Below are 14,728 nucleotides of genomic sequence, written 5' to 3'. Positions count from 1 at the left end.
AATGATAAGGTAAATAAAATTAAAAAAATAAGAATAAAGCGCAATGCCAAATACAATATTTCAAAAAATTTTTTTAAATATTTTTTATGATTTAATAAAGTTCTTTGCGACATTTGATTTTAATTGGAAGCAACAATTTTGTATTGCTATAGAGAATTTTCTTGTTACGGTTGCTACGGTGAGTGTTCACGCTTCGATGCGAAGGTGGGGTCGGAAAAGGAATGGGCAAAACTGAAATTGAAGTAGAAGACCGGAAAGAACGCCGCAGAGAGAATGATTTTCGAGCTGTTGGTGAATAAGAATTATGATTCTTCCACGTTCAAGATAAATATTCAATTCTAGCAAGAGTAATGAAGAAGCGAAATGATACAGTTTATCAATCCGATTTTATTTATAGCGATATTCCTTAAGGTAATTTCCATTCGCTCGTCGATATGAGCTCGTGTTACTTTCGCTTTCGTGCAAGGCACATAGTTCCTCGATGTTGTCACAGTCGGGGGGGGGGGGGATTGTTCGAAGAGGGATGGAGGAACGACTAGTCAAGGGAAAGAGCCTGTGACACGGAGAGGGAAGGCGGGGGTTTCGTCACGATGGGTGGGGTTGGTTTCAAAGGGGCTTTTGGGGTGGGGTGCGCTGACAGCTCGACGCTCTCGTCCGTTCCACGCTCGACGGGAGGATACGCTTCTCTGCACACATTCACGTCCGCTCGTACACGCGCGCACACGCACGCGCGATGCTCGCGGAATTGGTTAACGCGTGGTGGATATCCCGGCGTTCCGTCGCCGTTCTGTCCCTCTTTTTTTTCTTTCTCTCTCTTTATCTCTTTCTCTCTCTCTCTTGCCTTCTCTGACGGTTCCTCCATTCTCATCTCCCCTTCCCCCGGCACGCGTGCACGTGAACACGCACACGCATAGTTCACGTCTGCTGTTCGCTTCTCCGTGCCGCGTTAGTCACGTTGTGTAGTCTTTCGTTTCTGTCTGTGCTTCTGCGGAGTCGAAGGCCCTGACACACGCCGACTCGTGCGGGCCACGTCGTGCGTACGCGAGCATTCGAGGTGTGCGTTTCACTGTCATCTGTCGCAGCGAACGAGAACGCGAAAAGTCTTTGTGAGTCAACGCGGTGAAAGTTCATCGGGAATCGCAATCGTTATCGGATCGAAAAAAAAGTGCAATCGGATACGGATGCCACATCTTTCTTTTTTGCGTATATATACGTTTACCAAAGATCCATCGTTGATTTTGTTGATTACGCAACACGAACAATATTTTCACGTGGAAGAGAAACGAAAGAGGACGCGCGAAATTTGAACGATACGATTGTTCCGCCGAGGAGCGTATAAGTGTGAAGTCAAACGTGTTTCACGAATCGAATACCAGTGAACGCGTAACGTCGAATACAGTGAAATCGGTGTATATACATTAAATTTGTGTATGGAAAAAAAATTGTGTCACGGATGCGAAGCGATCTACAGTTGAAGTGTTCAGGAAATTTTCGAGAATTACAACCGCACGAGGAATTTTATATTTTCAAAGATACAACTTTTTGATTATATGCACTGCATATGGGAATAAAGAGATGGATGTTAATTGATGATTTCGCAGAGGATCACTTAAACAAGAATGTTTCTTCTCATCCAGCAAGCTGCGTACAAGTCTGAGAATTATTACGAATCGTTAGATCGATCGCGTTCAGTTCACGATTGCTCGCTTTAAATTAGCATCGCGCGAAGATCGTGGCGGATAAGCGTTTTATTAGAAGCTCGTATATACTTCCTGGATTTCGGTCGGCAACCACGCCGTTCCAGAACACGCCGCGTAGTCGGCCGGTCCGTTATATCAGCGTGTGCACTAGGACTAATTACCGTCGTCACGCGTCTGCATCGCGATGCGAATCACCTAAATGCTGGCGCGAAATTCGCTCGGCGATTCTTACCCAGAGATTCCTCGTGTTGCGTTACTCGCGATACGAAAGCGTGACGAAAGACACCGACAAATTGACACCTGTGTACACGTAATTGGCACCGTTTGCACAGTCTGCCGACAGCCGCCTGTCGGTTTTTCGCGGTTGACAACGACCTGGGACTGATAAGAACGCTCCGGCCGCGACGATCGCGTCCGGTGCTGGTAATTGCCGGTCTGCTTGTTATTCCTGCTGCCAGTAATGTTAATTAGCTGATAGCTGGCGCGGGAAGAGGCTTGCTGCACGTGCGGGAGTATGCGTCGGGAGGCGATGGTGTGCGTAAGTCGCAGACGCGTGAATCGACGATCGTAGCCGCGGGAAGTCGATGCGAAGACGGATCATGTGGAGAAAGGTATGTTTGCTTCATGCGTTATAGTGAGTTGTTTGTGAAAGATCTCCGAAGCTACAAAAGTCCACTTGACCGCGACTACTTGAAAGTTTAATAACGCTCTACTCTGATCATTCTTCAACAATTGAAGGACGGACTGTTACGAGTAGTTTATCGATCAATGTAGTGCTCAATGGAGCCACTCCTGGCACTCCAATTTGCAATTATTCAACCTTCGAATCTTCTCTCAAAGAAGCTGTCACACATAGTCGCCTTATGCAGTTCTTATTAGGGGAGTTAACTTCCAACATTTGGAACGTGAAAATAAATGTCCCACTAAACGCGATGCCCCCGTATTATCACGGATTAAAATCTTAAACTCTGGATGCTCTCAGATCCGGAAACCGATTTTGTTAGTGAAGGCGGGAGAGAGCGCGCAGGTAACTTGGTAGGAAGAGCATGACAGGTCACTCGGTTACCTGAAGAGATAAGAGAGTCATCTCGTATAATAGTCGACCTGGTCTGGCTTTCCGGTTTTTCGTTTCGTCACGCACGCGATCCTTTCATCGTTCTATCAGGGAACACGATGGCGATCAAATGATAAAACATGAAGCTAGGTGGTCTCGATTGCATTATAAGCAAAAATCGTCGATCGAATAATTTCAAGTTTTTCGCTATAAATGGCTATTATAATATTATAACTGATGTACAATTACATACAGCAATATGAGACACATTTCGATACGGTATCAGGACCCTAGGAATATTTAATGAGCCACGAATCCTTCGCTTTGACGAGGGTCACCGACAAAGGATTAATCTTATCGTAGATGATCATCTTCCATTGTAGTAAGAGAGGTTCATACACGATTACGAGGAATTAGGTAACCGGATTATTTTCTTTTCTATATCAAGTTTTCTCAAGTGCCTATAAATCGTAATATGCAAATTACGATTGTTTATTTATAAGACTAGAATTTTTAAAATTTGTGTTTTTATTTGTCTTAATATTTATTAAATTAATATTTATTAAAAAGTCACAGATATAATTTAATTTATTATATTTGTTTTTTATTTTTTTATTTTTAGGAAAAATATTCTCTTATTTATTAGCTTCTTTATTTATGGTTATTCAATTCACATCTATGTCAAATGAATAAAATGTGAAGCCGTATTTAATTTAGGTAGTTTCTATTTTGATCGCGTTTAGAAAATGTGTCAGGATGTTATTTCCTTTTCTAAAATAAGTTCCATATATTTATCTTGTCTACCTTTTCAGATAGCGAGTATAAAACCCTATAGTATAGAGGGATGATTCGCGGCACCGCGACGCGACGGGAACGAAAGACGCTTCGCTGCGTTTCTGATTTACTGGCTGCGCCAGGTATGAGGTTAGCGACATGTAGTGTAAAAGAGAAGCTTGGTACAAGCGTGAAGAAGAGCAGAAAGCAAAAGGGGTAATCCTATACGGACGGACGCGTTAGCATCATACGGTTTAAAATGGTTGTACTATCTCGTTCTTGCTATTTTTGCTTACAATGAATCGTTTATCAAATATTCTATAATTTTAATATACATATAGCATTGCTTTTAATGTAAAAATATCGTTAGTATTGTAGCCTAAACGCTCAAATCAATATTTTTTTGCAATCCTAAAATTTTTTATCGATTAAGATGAAATAAATGCAGTCACGTTATAAGGTATAAAAACAAATTCCGAAAGCTGATGATGTCTAAACTAAAATATAATTTTGCATAAATATAAACTTTTATTTATTTATTAGTTTTAATAATCTTTAATTGATATGAAATATAATGCGAGAGTTAATATTATATATCTTAAAATAATTATTTTTAAATAACATTGCTCTAGCATATCTTTCAAAATCCAACCAATTTTTCTTTCGTGTTTTGAACTTTGTTCTTCCCTGGAAGCTTCTGCAAAAAACGTATAACGCATCAATAGCACAAATTAACTATGCTCGGGACGGAAGGGTCGAAGGGGGCGACGTGTGGATCATTGAATTACTTCGGGTGCAAAATGATAGACGTTACGCGATACGAATGATGTTTCTAATGACGCCGTGTGGTATTTTCAAGCGTGATAAATCACAGCGGCGGCTCGTAAACCATAAGGGAGTCGATATGTGTATCAATGTGGGCCGTGGCGCGATGATGAAGGGGGTATGGAAACGGGAAGAGACGGTGCCCACGCTAACGTTATACTGCGGTATGAATGGAACGCTTTTGCGGAGGCTGCCTTATAGAAGGTGGTTAGCGAAGATATTTATTACCCTTTGAACGGTTATCGGCACGCCGTACAGCATTCCATTGTGAAAAATTGTCAGCGCTTTCACGGGCGCGAACCGTATTCTTTTCGCTTCCCGTTTCTTTTTCAAAGTTCGAGGCGAGGATGGTATTTTCTATGCAATCGCGTCAGAGATAGGAGATAAGTCTGTAGGTTGCATGTTATTTCCGAAAGAGATATTTTTTAAATGTCACAAAAATTGTGAGTACAAACACTTAAAGGTACGTAAGTCACAAATAATCTGGAAAGAATTTCTATTTTCGTCAGTCTATAAATAATTTATAAATTATTTATTGACGTTAGATATTGGTAATTTGATCCATTTAATTGCAAGATCGGTTGTGCACATTTAACGCTTATTTTCAATTGCCGTGCGAAAATCAAATTGCCCGGCACGACATATATTGACCTTCGCCGCTCAGGGAGCAGCGATTATCTTCCACGGTCTTCCGATTTAATTAAGCACGAGCTTTAGCTTCGCCCTTAACTTTCGATATTAGGCCCGCGGCGTATCTACTGGATCGGTCGAGTAGTAGACCCCCGAACTCTCGCCCACACACGCATTCAGCGCACATATATCGCGTGCGCATCTTCGCGACTCCGAGAGTAAATCGGTATAGGCGATCTCGTTCCCAAACTCCGGAGCTCCAGTGGGGTGAGCCACCCTTTGTTCGCGGCGTCGGATCTACCGGGCTTTCAGGCACCCCGCCATCCGGCAATCCTCCGTCGCTGAGCGTCGCGACGCGCCCTACCACCCATCGCTCTGTCCTGCCCACTCTCCGCGCGTTTGCCCCTACCTTTCTTGCCGTTCGCTCGAGGGTGTCTGCCACGGCCTTTGTGCTCTTGTCAACTTGTCAAACTACCCCTACCGCGGGTCCCCCCTCGTCCCCCGACAGCATCCAATACCATGTCCGTGCTGCCGGCCCCTCTACACCTCCGGCCAAATCCTCGATCTCACCCTCTTAGAACGGGCGCCCCACCCGATGCCCTTCTTTTTCTCTTTCTGTCCCTTTGCTTGTTTTTCTTTGCCTGCCGTTTGATTTTTGCGTTCGAGACATCGACCGTGTGAGGTAAGAGCAGCTGCAATTTCCGCCTTTCAAGGCGTTCTCCACAACAGTTTCTTCCAACAAGCGAGTTTTTACTCACAAGTTGCGAGGCGTCTATTCATATAGATAGTGATTCTCACGTAGAAATCTCTATTTTTATACTACTCTGATGTCTTTCAAACAAGCAAACAGTGTCTTTTTCAAAAATCGTGTTAATATTTATATAGATCATTTAAGAACAGTAACGCATACGTTTCCGATTTCATGAATTGCATGATAGAGTTATCGAATTTATTAGTACGTTAATAAATACGGTAGTTCTAATCTTCTACATATGATAATCGCGAGCACGTACTAATAGCCGGCCATTATCATCAGTAATTATACGCTTATGAAGATCTACGGTGCAATTCCGAAACAGATTATGAAACTGATTATGCTTTCTATGCGGATGCGCATAATATCTACGCATGATCAAGATTTGTGATAAGAGTCGGTTTCTTACTTCCTAATTGTATAATATTTATGCACTTCTATTTTTATCTTATCGCGAGAAATGTGCGTGTACAAGGTCGAAAACAGATACACGAAAGCTTAAACTTTTGCTTGTAATGATTATAATTATCATCTCGCCATATCTATAAAATACTGCAGTAACTATAGCGTTACAGTCTACAGACTTAACAAATATAATCTGTACCGAATGGTTTTGCAGCTCTTATTACCTCTTATCGCTTTCCTTATTGCATTTCTTTACTGTATTTATGTGAGAAATCATTACCTCATTATCGCAGAGATATCTTTGAAGTATTCATCGTTGTTATTTTCTAATTTAAAGATGCTAATACTTCTTCAAAATTTTTCATATGTGTATTGCGGATGTGAATTTTACAAATTAATGAATTTCGGCTCAAATGACTCACAGAATTAAATAAAAGTCGTTTCAGCTAATTCCTCTCCTGTCTCAAAGTTCATTAATTCCAATTCGTTGTCACGCCCGACGATTTTAATTCGAAAATACGTCGCGTATTTTCTCGGCTCGCAGCCGTAATATAAATTACATCGAGATAATTTCAAAGTTGTGCCGACAGCGTCGGGTGTCGTGGCCGACGATGCCAAAATTTTTCAGTAGACTCCGGTCAACTCCCGTGCCGCTGTTTATTTTGACATGCTGACGTTTCAGCTATATACGTGCCATATAGTTTATTTCTGCGCTCATCATCTCATGTGCTCTAAGTTCGCATATCTACGTGTGTCATCTTAACCCAACGTCCCTCTCGCAATTCTTTAATAGCATCATAAATTGCCTCAAGGAAAACAGTCAATTTATTATACGCGAGAAGAAAAAAAATCGATTAAATATTTATTAAAATTTATAATGTCGCTTTCGTTCTCACTTTCTACGCATATTTCGCTTCGATTAATATTACGCCGAGTGCAAGGTGTGTCGCCGTACGGCTCGTAATCCCTTAATAATTGCCGGTTGTTCAACAATAGGCACTTTAAACGACGCTCTAATAGTTTTTGGTGTGAATGAGATTTAAAGGACGTACAAGGCGTTGCCGAAATTTCTGATGCGCCATGTACAAGTTATCTGTGTTGAGAGCAGAGGAGACATACGGCGAACAAAACTTCAACCCAGGATGTGTTCGCGCCAACGTCTTGAACGTGCGAGTGTGTTGGTTGATTTATAGGGTGACGTCAAAACTTTGTACTCTCCGCTGTGTCTCGGCGGCCTTATAGATACCCCCTCGCGCTTGCGACGAAATAAAGGCTCGGCTTCGTAATTTCGAGTTCGCTGTCGCTATTGTGCATAAAGACACACCCAGTTTGCATGTATACGTGTATACGTGTGTATGTGTGCTTCTGTTTCCTATGGATAATTTTTTGTTGTCGAGGATTACAGTTAATGATTCTGAAAGTCATTAGATTTTTCTGCGTACGTATTTATGCGAACTCTTTGTTACATTATCTTATTATATAATATAATATAGTAAACTTTAAAGCCGTGTTATAACAAAGGGTTCCCTTGGTGTTATGTAGTCACGTGCAGCTCTCGTCTCATCGGTCACCCACATACGCGTAAATTATAAATTATCCGTGCGTCTACTTTTCCCTGTTGTCCCTCCGGAAAGTAACTAGTTTGCATCATGAATCTTGATTATCTAATTTAAATCAGGGGAAAGTATAATGTCGCGATAAATGAAAATAGTCTATATTATAAAATAAAGTACAACGATCGATTATATATGTTGTCTTATGACGCTAAAGAAATAGTATATATTCATTATTATATTCAGAGTGATTAATTTGTTGACTTTTTAAAACAAGTAGAAAATTATGAATTTTGAATAAGTAATACCTAATTTTTTAAATTATAGATATAGCCTTCCTTAGTTGTTTTAAAAACTCGAAAGTTGTATATATAGATATTTAGACAGAAATATAGCTATATATAGATATTGCAGTAATTCAGTATTAAAATCATAGCACACAATAATTTTAAAATAAATTTATAATACGTAAAATTAATTTAAGCTAAATATCTTTTATGTTAAATGCAAGATTATGCGCGTAACATTTTACTTAGAAATTTAATTTAGTTCCGTCATATGGACACATGATTGTCTACGAGTACATTTCGCCTGGCGAAACTTTTACACGAAGTTCTTTTAAAGAACTTTTACCACTTTGCGATAGCATCTGGTTACGAGATAATTCAACCTGCGTTAGACTTACCGTTAATTAAGTGAAATCTGGAGTGATTAACCCTCGACTTCTGCCTCGGCGCACCTCAGGAACATTTGCAGGCTCTAAAATGACACACTAGAGTAACAATCTCTTCTCATTTGGCGAATCGTAGAACCGTTAACGATCTCATTTCAAGTTTATATTAAAAAGCGCAAAACGACTTCGTGAATAATTAATTTTTCCCGGTCCGAAATTATGCGCGTGATCTTCTGACATGTCTGCGTCTCCAAAACGGAGATAATATCAGAGATTCTGCCTCGCATAGCGGATGTTATTTCAAAAGTAGAGGACTTCTCGTTCATTTTCAACGCAATTTTTACGCAACTGACCATTGTCCCTTTTAGACGAGTTTACCGGACCTTGATTCAAAAGAGAAAGCTGACCCTTCCGAATTCCAGTAAACGGACATAAATCGTATGTATACTAAAAGTGAAAGTTGCGAAATTCTATAATGGAACTTCCTCGGTATTTACGACACCTATCGGCAAAAATTGCTCAGGTGAATTGGAACCCTTGGAGACTAGAAGAAGACCGTAGAGGGTATCGAGTATCCCACGGGGAAAGAGCTATGCAAAGTTGCAAAAAGTGATTTATTTTATTAGTAGCGTTTCACGCGTTCCAACGTTTAACAACGATTTATTGCTTTTTACATCATTTTTTGTCTTATTATTAATTAACAAATGAAGACACAAAGAACAAGCAGGTAGTCAGTTTTGTTATTAATTGTTTAATATGATACATATTGCAGATTTTTCTGAGCCTCTTTTATTTATGACTTCTTCGACGAATTCCAGTGATTATAATTCTATAAGGGAAATGTTAATTGTTTTGATATTCAGTCATTTAAAATTAATAGCTTATTAAAATATAAAGTATTTAAAGTTTCTTTTATGATGATTAGTTTTGATCTGATTTATTAGCAAGTAAAATAGAGTTAAATAGAGTTAAAACTATAATAATTATAGCTAAATACATGTTTACGAAGAATTTGTCTAATATTTATATGTAATAATTTTTTTCTCATATAACTTACAAGCATTTGCAATTATTCAATGGATATGATTCTGATCTTTTTAGATTACAGAATGTGCTAGGTAGTAATTGCTTTTAATAGGTTAATAAATTTCATGTAATTAAAACAGCACTATATGTTAAACACGGAAACCAAGTTATCGAAGCTCGTTTATCGTCTCTTGCATTCTTAAATCATTCGCTTGTGTTCGTCTTCACATGTATGTATATGCGTAACTTCGCAATATGGATATAATTAATGCAACATCACGTGAACGACACTAGCATATTTATATGGAAATTAAAATTTCAACAAAATGAAAATATTTATACTGCGGAATATTGCGGTACACATGCACGCCGTATTATATCTGTACTTCAAATAATGCGCGATTAATGTAAATGAAGTTACCTCAAACTTTAAAGTATTTTCAAAGCGATCTAATATACGCGACATATGTATATGTATACCAGTGAATGCTTTGTAACGTGTTAGTCAAAATTATCAATGTGTTTTTAAACGGCACTTTTAACACGTCATGCTAATGTTAATCTTTTAAACTGGAAGATTCGTTTTTTGTTCGTGAATGTATTTCTGTTTTGTCAGCCTTATATGAATACAAAAATACGATCTTTTGACTGTTGAAAATGTGAAGAACGCTTCTATATAATTTTTTTCCGCTTTCTATATGACTTGAATAGACAAATCGTCACACGAACACGTGTTTCTCATATCTATGTTTGTGGTCACTTGCTATTATCGTTGACAACTAATGGCTGCGTAAATGGTTGTGGACTTAAAATAGTCCCTTCATTCAATAGACTTGTCTTCAATTCGAAATAGATGGACTTTTAAAAAAGAAACATATTTTTAAGTTTTTAATACCTGTTTTTCTTATTTTCTTCTTGCACATTTTCACATTAGAAAGTTAATAATTAATTTTTATTCGCATTTGAAGTTAAAAATTCAAATCGATTGTAACGAATTGTGTAGTTGATATATTATGTAATGATATACAATATTATAAAATAACGCATCAATTTTTATCAAGATGATTGATCTTTCATTAAAATTTCTTTATTTCATATTCATGATAATTAAATCACCAATTATTTTAACGGATTGAACTGCATTATCACATAATTTTATATTTTATTTAGAAATACACGTATATCTAATTTTAAAAACCTTTATTAAATAACATTATTTTATTACGATCTCTTCTATCACTCATCAGAACTTCGCGATAGTAACATTTAAATTACACTTATTTATACATATACACAGAGATAGCCGTTATGTAGTATTAAATGGCAGTTATATGAGGTCGGGTTCTTATCGAAGTCTCGTAATTTGAGAGGAAGCTCACGTAATACCCGCGCAGCTGGAATTCGTAGTGAACGATGCATCGTCACCATCGCTCTCGCGTTCAGCTGACGTTATCGGTGTTACGGATGGATCGCGCGCTCGCCGGTATATAGAGACAGAGAACGGCATAAACGATCGGCCGGGCGGTCGGCCGACCGGCCGGCTTTTCAGTGGCCTTGCAAACTGGTTCCCTGCAGCCCGACTCGATTATGCTAATCGCACATGCGTGTTAGCATTCGACTGATCCGCTCGCATACCTACACAACGTATATGTACATACACACGCACGGCGCGCGTGGCCCATGTGTTTATCGTTGCGCCGTCCTTACGTACACGATCACGGAAGCGAAGGCACGCATACGCGTCGCGCACGGCTAACGCTAAGAATCAGGATACCGATGTCGCCTGAGTGTATATGTGTGCATACGTGTGCCAGAATCCTTGATCGCGAACACCTTTTAATGCCGCCTCGACCTCCCGCCAACCGGGCATCCTTTAATGTGCGTAACGGTATCTCCGAGGTGTTCCACCGTGATCGCGTTTCTTGCTAAATCTAGCGTGGTCGCTTCGTCCTCATATTTCTTCCAGTCTTCACGCATTGTGTATGTTATCTGACGTACTATACTTTTCAATATTTTTTAATTTTCACGTCACAAATATCATATTTATTATTTATTAATCAGAAAAAAGAATGACGTTACTAGACGATTTACAAAATTCAGTTTTAATATGCGATTTGTGTGCGAGACGTCTGCGGATTCTTTATCTGCATTTAACATAATTAATAGCACATTAATATTGTATTTTAGAACAATACGAAACGAAACGCTAACCGATCTAATTAAATCGTTCTTTTATCATTGTTATACGCGTAATTCTCAGCATTATTAAAAATTATGATATATGTATAATAACGCGTTAAAATGTAAATTCATTGTACAATGGTTGCTAGCCCCAGACAGGTTTAATGTCCGAGAACTTCCGCCGAGGCAAATAAATCATATGACAGCAATATCGAATGCATATAATAAATTCGATTATGGTGTAATATACAGTTAAAAAAATATTGTCATCCTGTTTCTGTAGGATGGATCATTTTACATAACAAAGTACCCCGAAATCATGATATCCCATGAATATGCATCGGTTTTTATTTAATAATCTTACATAAGTTGTCTTGTTTCTTTGCGCGTTATAGCTCCTTTTCTCTCTTGTTCCAAATTATATGTTGTATATAATGATAGCTATTACTGCGTTCTCTTCGCGCCCATTTTATGTAATTGCTTGTAGTGTGTGGGCCACATTATGAAAGTAGTCAATCACCGTATTAACATATTACTCGTGGACTAAAAAATAATCGTGATACTATAGCTTAAATGGAAATTGATCTTAAGGATGCTTTTATATGTATACTTGGCGTCGCACCGCTACCGCTTCGCTTGATACAACAGTGGCTATTGTTAATTATATATTACTTGTTGATTGCCACGTTACACCTCTAATTTTATATATACTTATTAAATATGCATCTATTTTTTTTATTTATTTTCTCAAATCTTAAAGTATCGTAATATAGGTACCATCATTTTTAAGTGGTAAACATGAACGTTTGAAAAGAATGTGAGAAGAGCTGCCATCTTATATGCGCTAAGTGTTACATAGTACAAGGTCAGAAGCTCGTAACTTTTTAATATAACTCCGCTGCTGTACGTGGCATCAGGAATACGTTTAGTTTACAGCGCGTTTAGTTTACGACTACTTTACGAGGTGCGGACGACCGACACGAGCTACGAGTTCCATAACTGTCAAATCCAAGTGCCATTTATGGCTCAATCTTTACGGCTACCACCAACGACGTCGTTTATTTTATCCGGCCGTTTTATCTACATCAACTGGTGATACATATATACATATAAATGGGTCGCTCAACCTTTTTTTGTCGTCTTTCTTATATTGCCTTATAATGAAAATGACAATAAGTATCAAATTTTGTCATTTTTTGATTATATTTTTATTTGATTAATTTATTTGGTATAATTTATTCAATTATATTTATTATCTCTATTTCATTATTCATCCTTTCTACTTCTTGGAATCGAAAAGATATGAACATGATGAATAAACTTGCTTCTTCTGGGACGGCTGATGGAACACAATTGACACCTCAACCGTCTTCTCTTGATTACATCAAGATAGTTATAGATAAGAGACTGTGGGACAAAGAAACTCCTATCCAGAGGCCATTTTGCTAACTAGAGGCCATCGTAGTTATATGACGTCACTTCCATATCCAACCATGGCGTCACATGACGCTCCACCCTGTTTTCAATCACCTTGGCCCCGAACCCACCCAGCTGTCAGACATGCTCCACCCCGTTTTTTCCTCTTCTTCCGTACTATCACTATCGCCATCTGCCGACAATATTATGTACTTCTTAGACGTTTAAACAATCAGTTAGTTTATGATCTTTCCGTTGATGTCACCACTAAATGAGGCCTAAAATACTTATCTGATATATGTATTTTGGATTTGGCATAATTAACATGTTGTACCTTATTAGAAGGAAGAACGGTTGTACACACGTAAATGACATTGTTACTGTTATACAAATGGCAATATTTATTTTCTTTGTTTATTATTCTACCCTAGTAGTACAAAATTGGCAAATTTATTGGCGCAATATTGCACCAATGTATTTCCAATGTATTTATATTGGGAATACATTGGTGCAATATTGCGCCCATGAATTTACCAGTATTGTGCTATTAGAATAATTTTAAAAGACTTTTCAAAATTTTGAGATTCGTAGAACAGTCTGAGAATTCAACCGTAACGATAACTGATTCTGCACACTTCGCTACTATTAAATTAAAGAGATGCGAGGGGAAAGAGGATGCAAAGCTGCGAAAAATACGCCGTCCACGTCAATAGGATTCAGATACTTGCACTTCAGAGGAGGATACATAAAGGGGAATTTACGGGGCGGGAATTGAGTTCAAATCCTGCGAGAGGTTGAATTTATACGCGAGAGACGAGGAAGGAGAGGTGCTGGGGAAGGGGGGTGGCGAACGCGTGGAATCGCTATCGGCGGCCATTCATCAATCCGTGGAATCAATACGCTGGAATTAATGAAAGCGCCGCGCGAACAGCAAGCTAGCGGCCGGAATGTTAATCGCGATCGTCCCGCGTCCGACCCGTTCTCATGTACAGCAAACTCCCAAGGGCCGCACCTCTCTCACCCTCTCTCACACTCTTCACCCTGCTATGCTGCCCGTTGCACATTCGAACCCGTTCCTAACTCCGTGTTTAGCACCACCCACACTGCCATGCCACCCGCAACAATACCATATGTACATTCACATGTATATTTTCATTTATTCCTATGCGACGAGATAAATTTTTTGCAATGTAAAAGCCAAATGTATTATTGGTTTTAAAGGACTGTGTTTTTTTTTATTAACCGTTTAACAGTGTAATTTAAATTTTATCTTGCTTTATATTTAAAGAATTATAACGAAGTTTTCGACTTTAAGAGAATGATATGCAACACAATAATGTTTTATAGAAACTATTTTTAGCTAGAAACTTTAATTAATTATCCTTATTTTTATTTAGCCAATATTGAAATTTAAAAAAGAAATATAAGAAACTAAAGAATTAGAAAATTGTGAAAATAGAAGTGATTTATAATATATTTGTATGACTTTAGGATATCGGAAATGGTCGGTATAGAAGGTTTTGATCTTGAATCGGCAGATCAACATGTGTCTTGTAAAAGGCAAAAACCCTTCGCATTTCAGTCGATAAGAAAGCAATGCATTATTGTTTCATATAATAATTTTATACAACAATTTAACAATGATACTTCTGTTATATGCAGATAATGTCTCTTTAAATTAAAATAAGGGAAAATATTACTTACATACTGTTAAAAATATTAATTTTATTTTGATTT

At 38.3% G+C, this 14,728-nt stretch overlaps 1 protein-coding gene across 6 annotated transcripts in view; it reads left to right on the top strand.

The window, feature by feature from the left end:
• Positions 1 to 14,728, top strand: part of LOC105454749 (homeotic protein antennapedia) — a 97,756-nt gene that overhangs the window by 68,028 nt on the left and 15,000 nt on the right. The window contains exon 1 of one of the 6 annotated variants that reach the window (XM_011697606.1): positions 2,127 to 2,311. The exons of the other annotated variants lie outside the window; for them this stretch is intronic. The gene's annotated coding sequence lies outside the window, so the exon portion shown is untranslated. Of the gene's footprint in view, positions 1 to 2,126; positions 2,312 to 14,728 lie in introns of those variants that run through there. 6 annotated transcript variants of the gene reach the window in all.

Source organism: Wasmannia auropunctata, unplaced genomic scaffold, assembly GCF_000956235.1.
Source record: "Wasmannia auropunctata unplaced genomic scaffold, wasmannia.A_1.0 LD335976.1, whole genome shotgun sequence".
NCBI lineage: Eukaryota > Metazoa > Arthropoda > Insecta > Hymenoptera > Formicidae > Wasmannia > Wasmannia auropunctata.
This window is presented reverse-complemented; position numbering and strand designations above follow the sequence as displayed.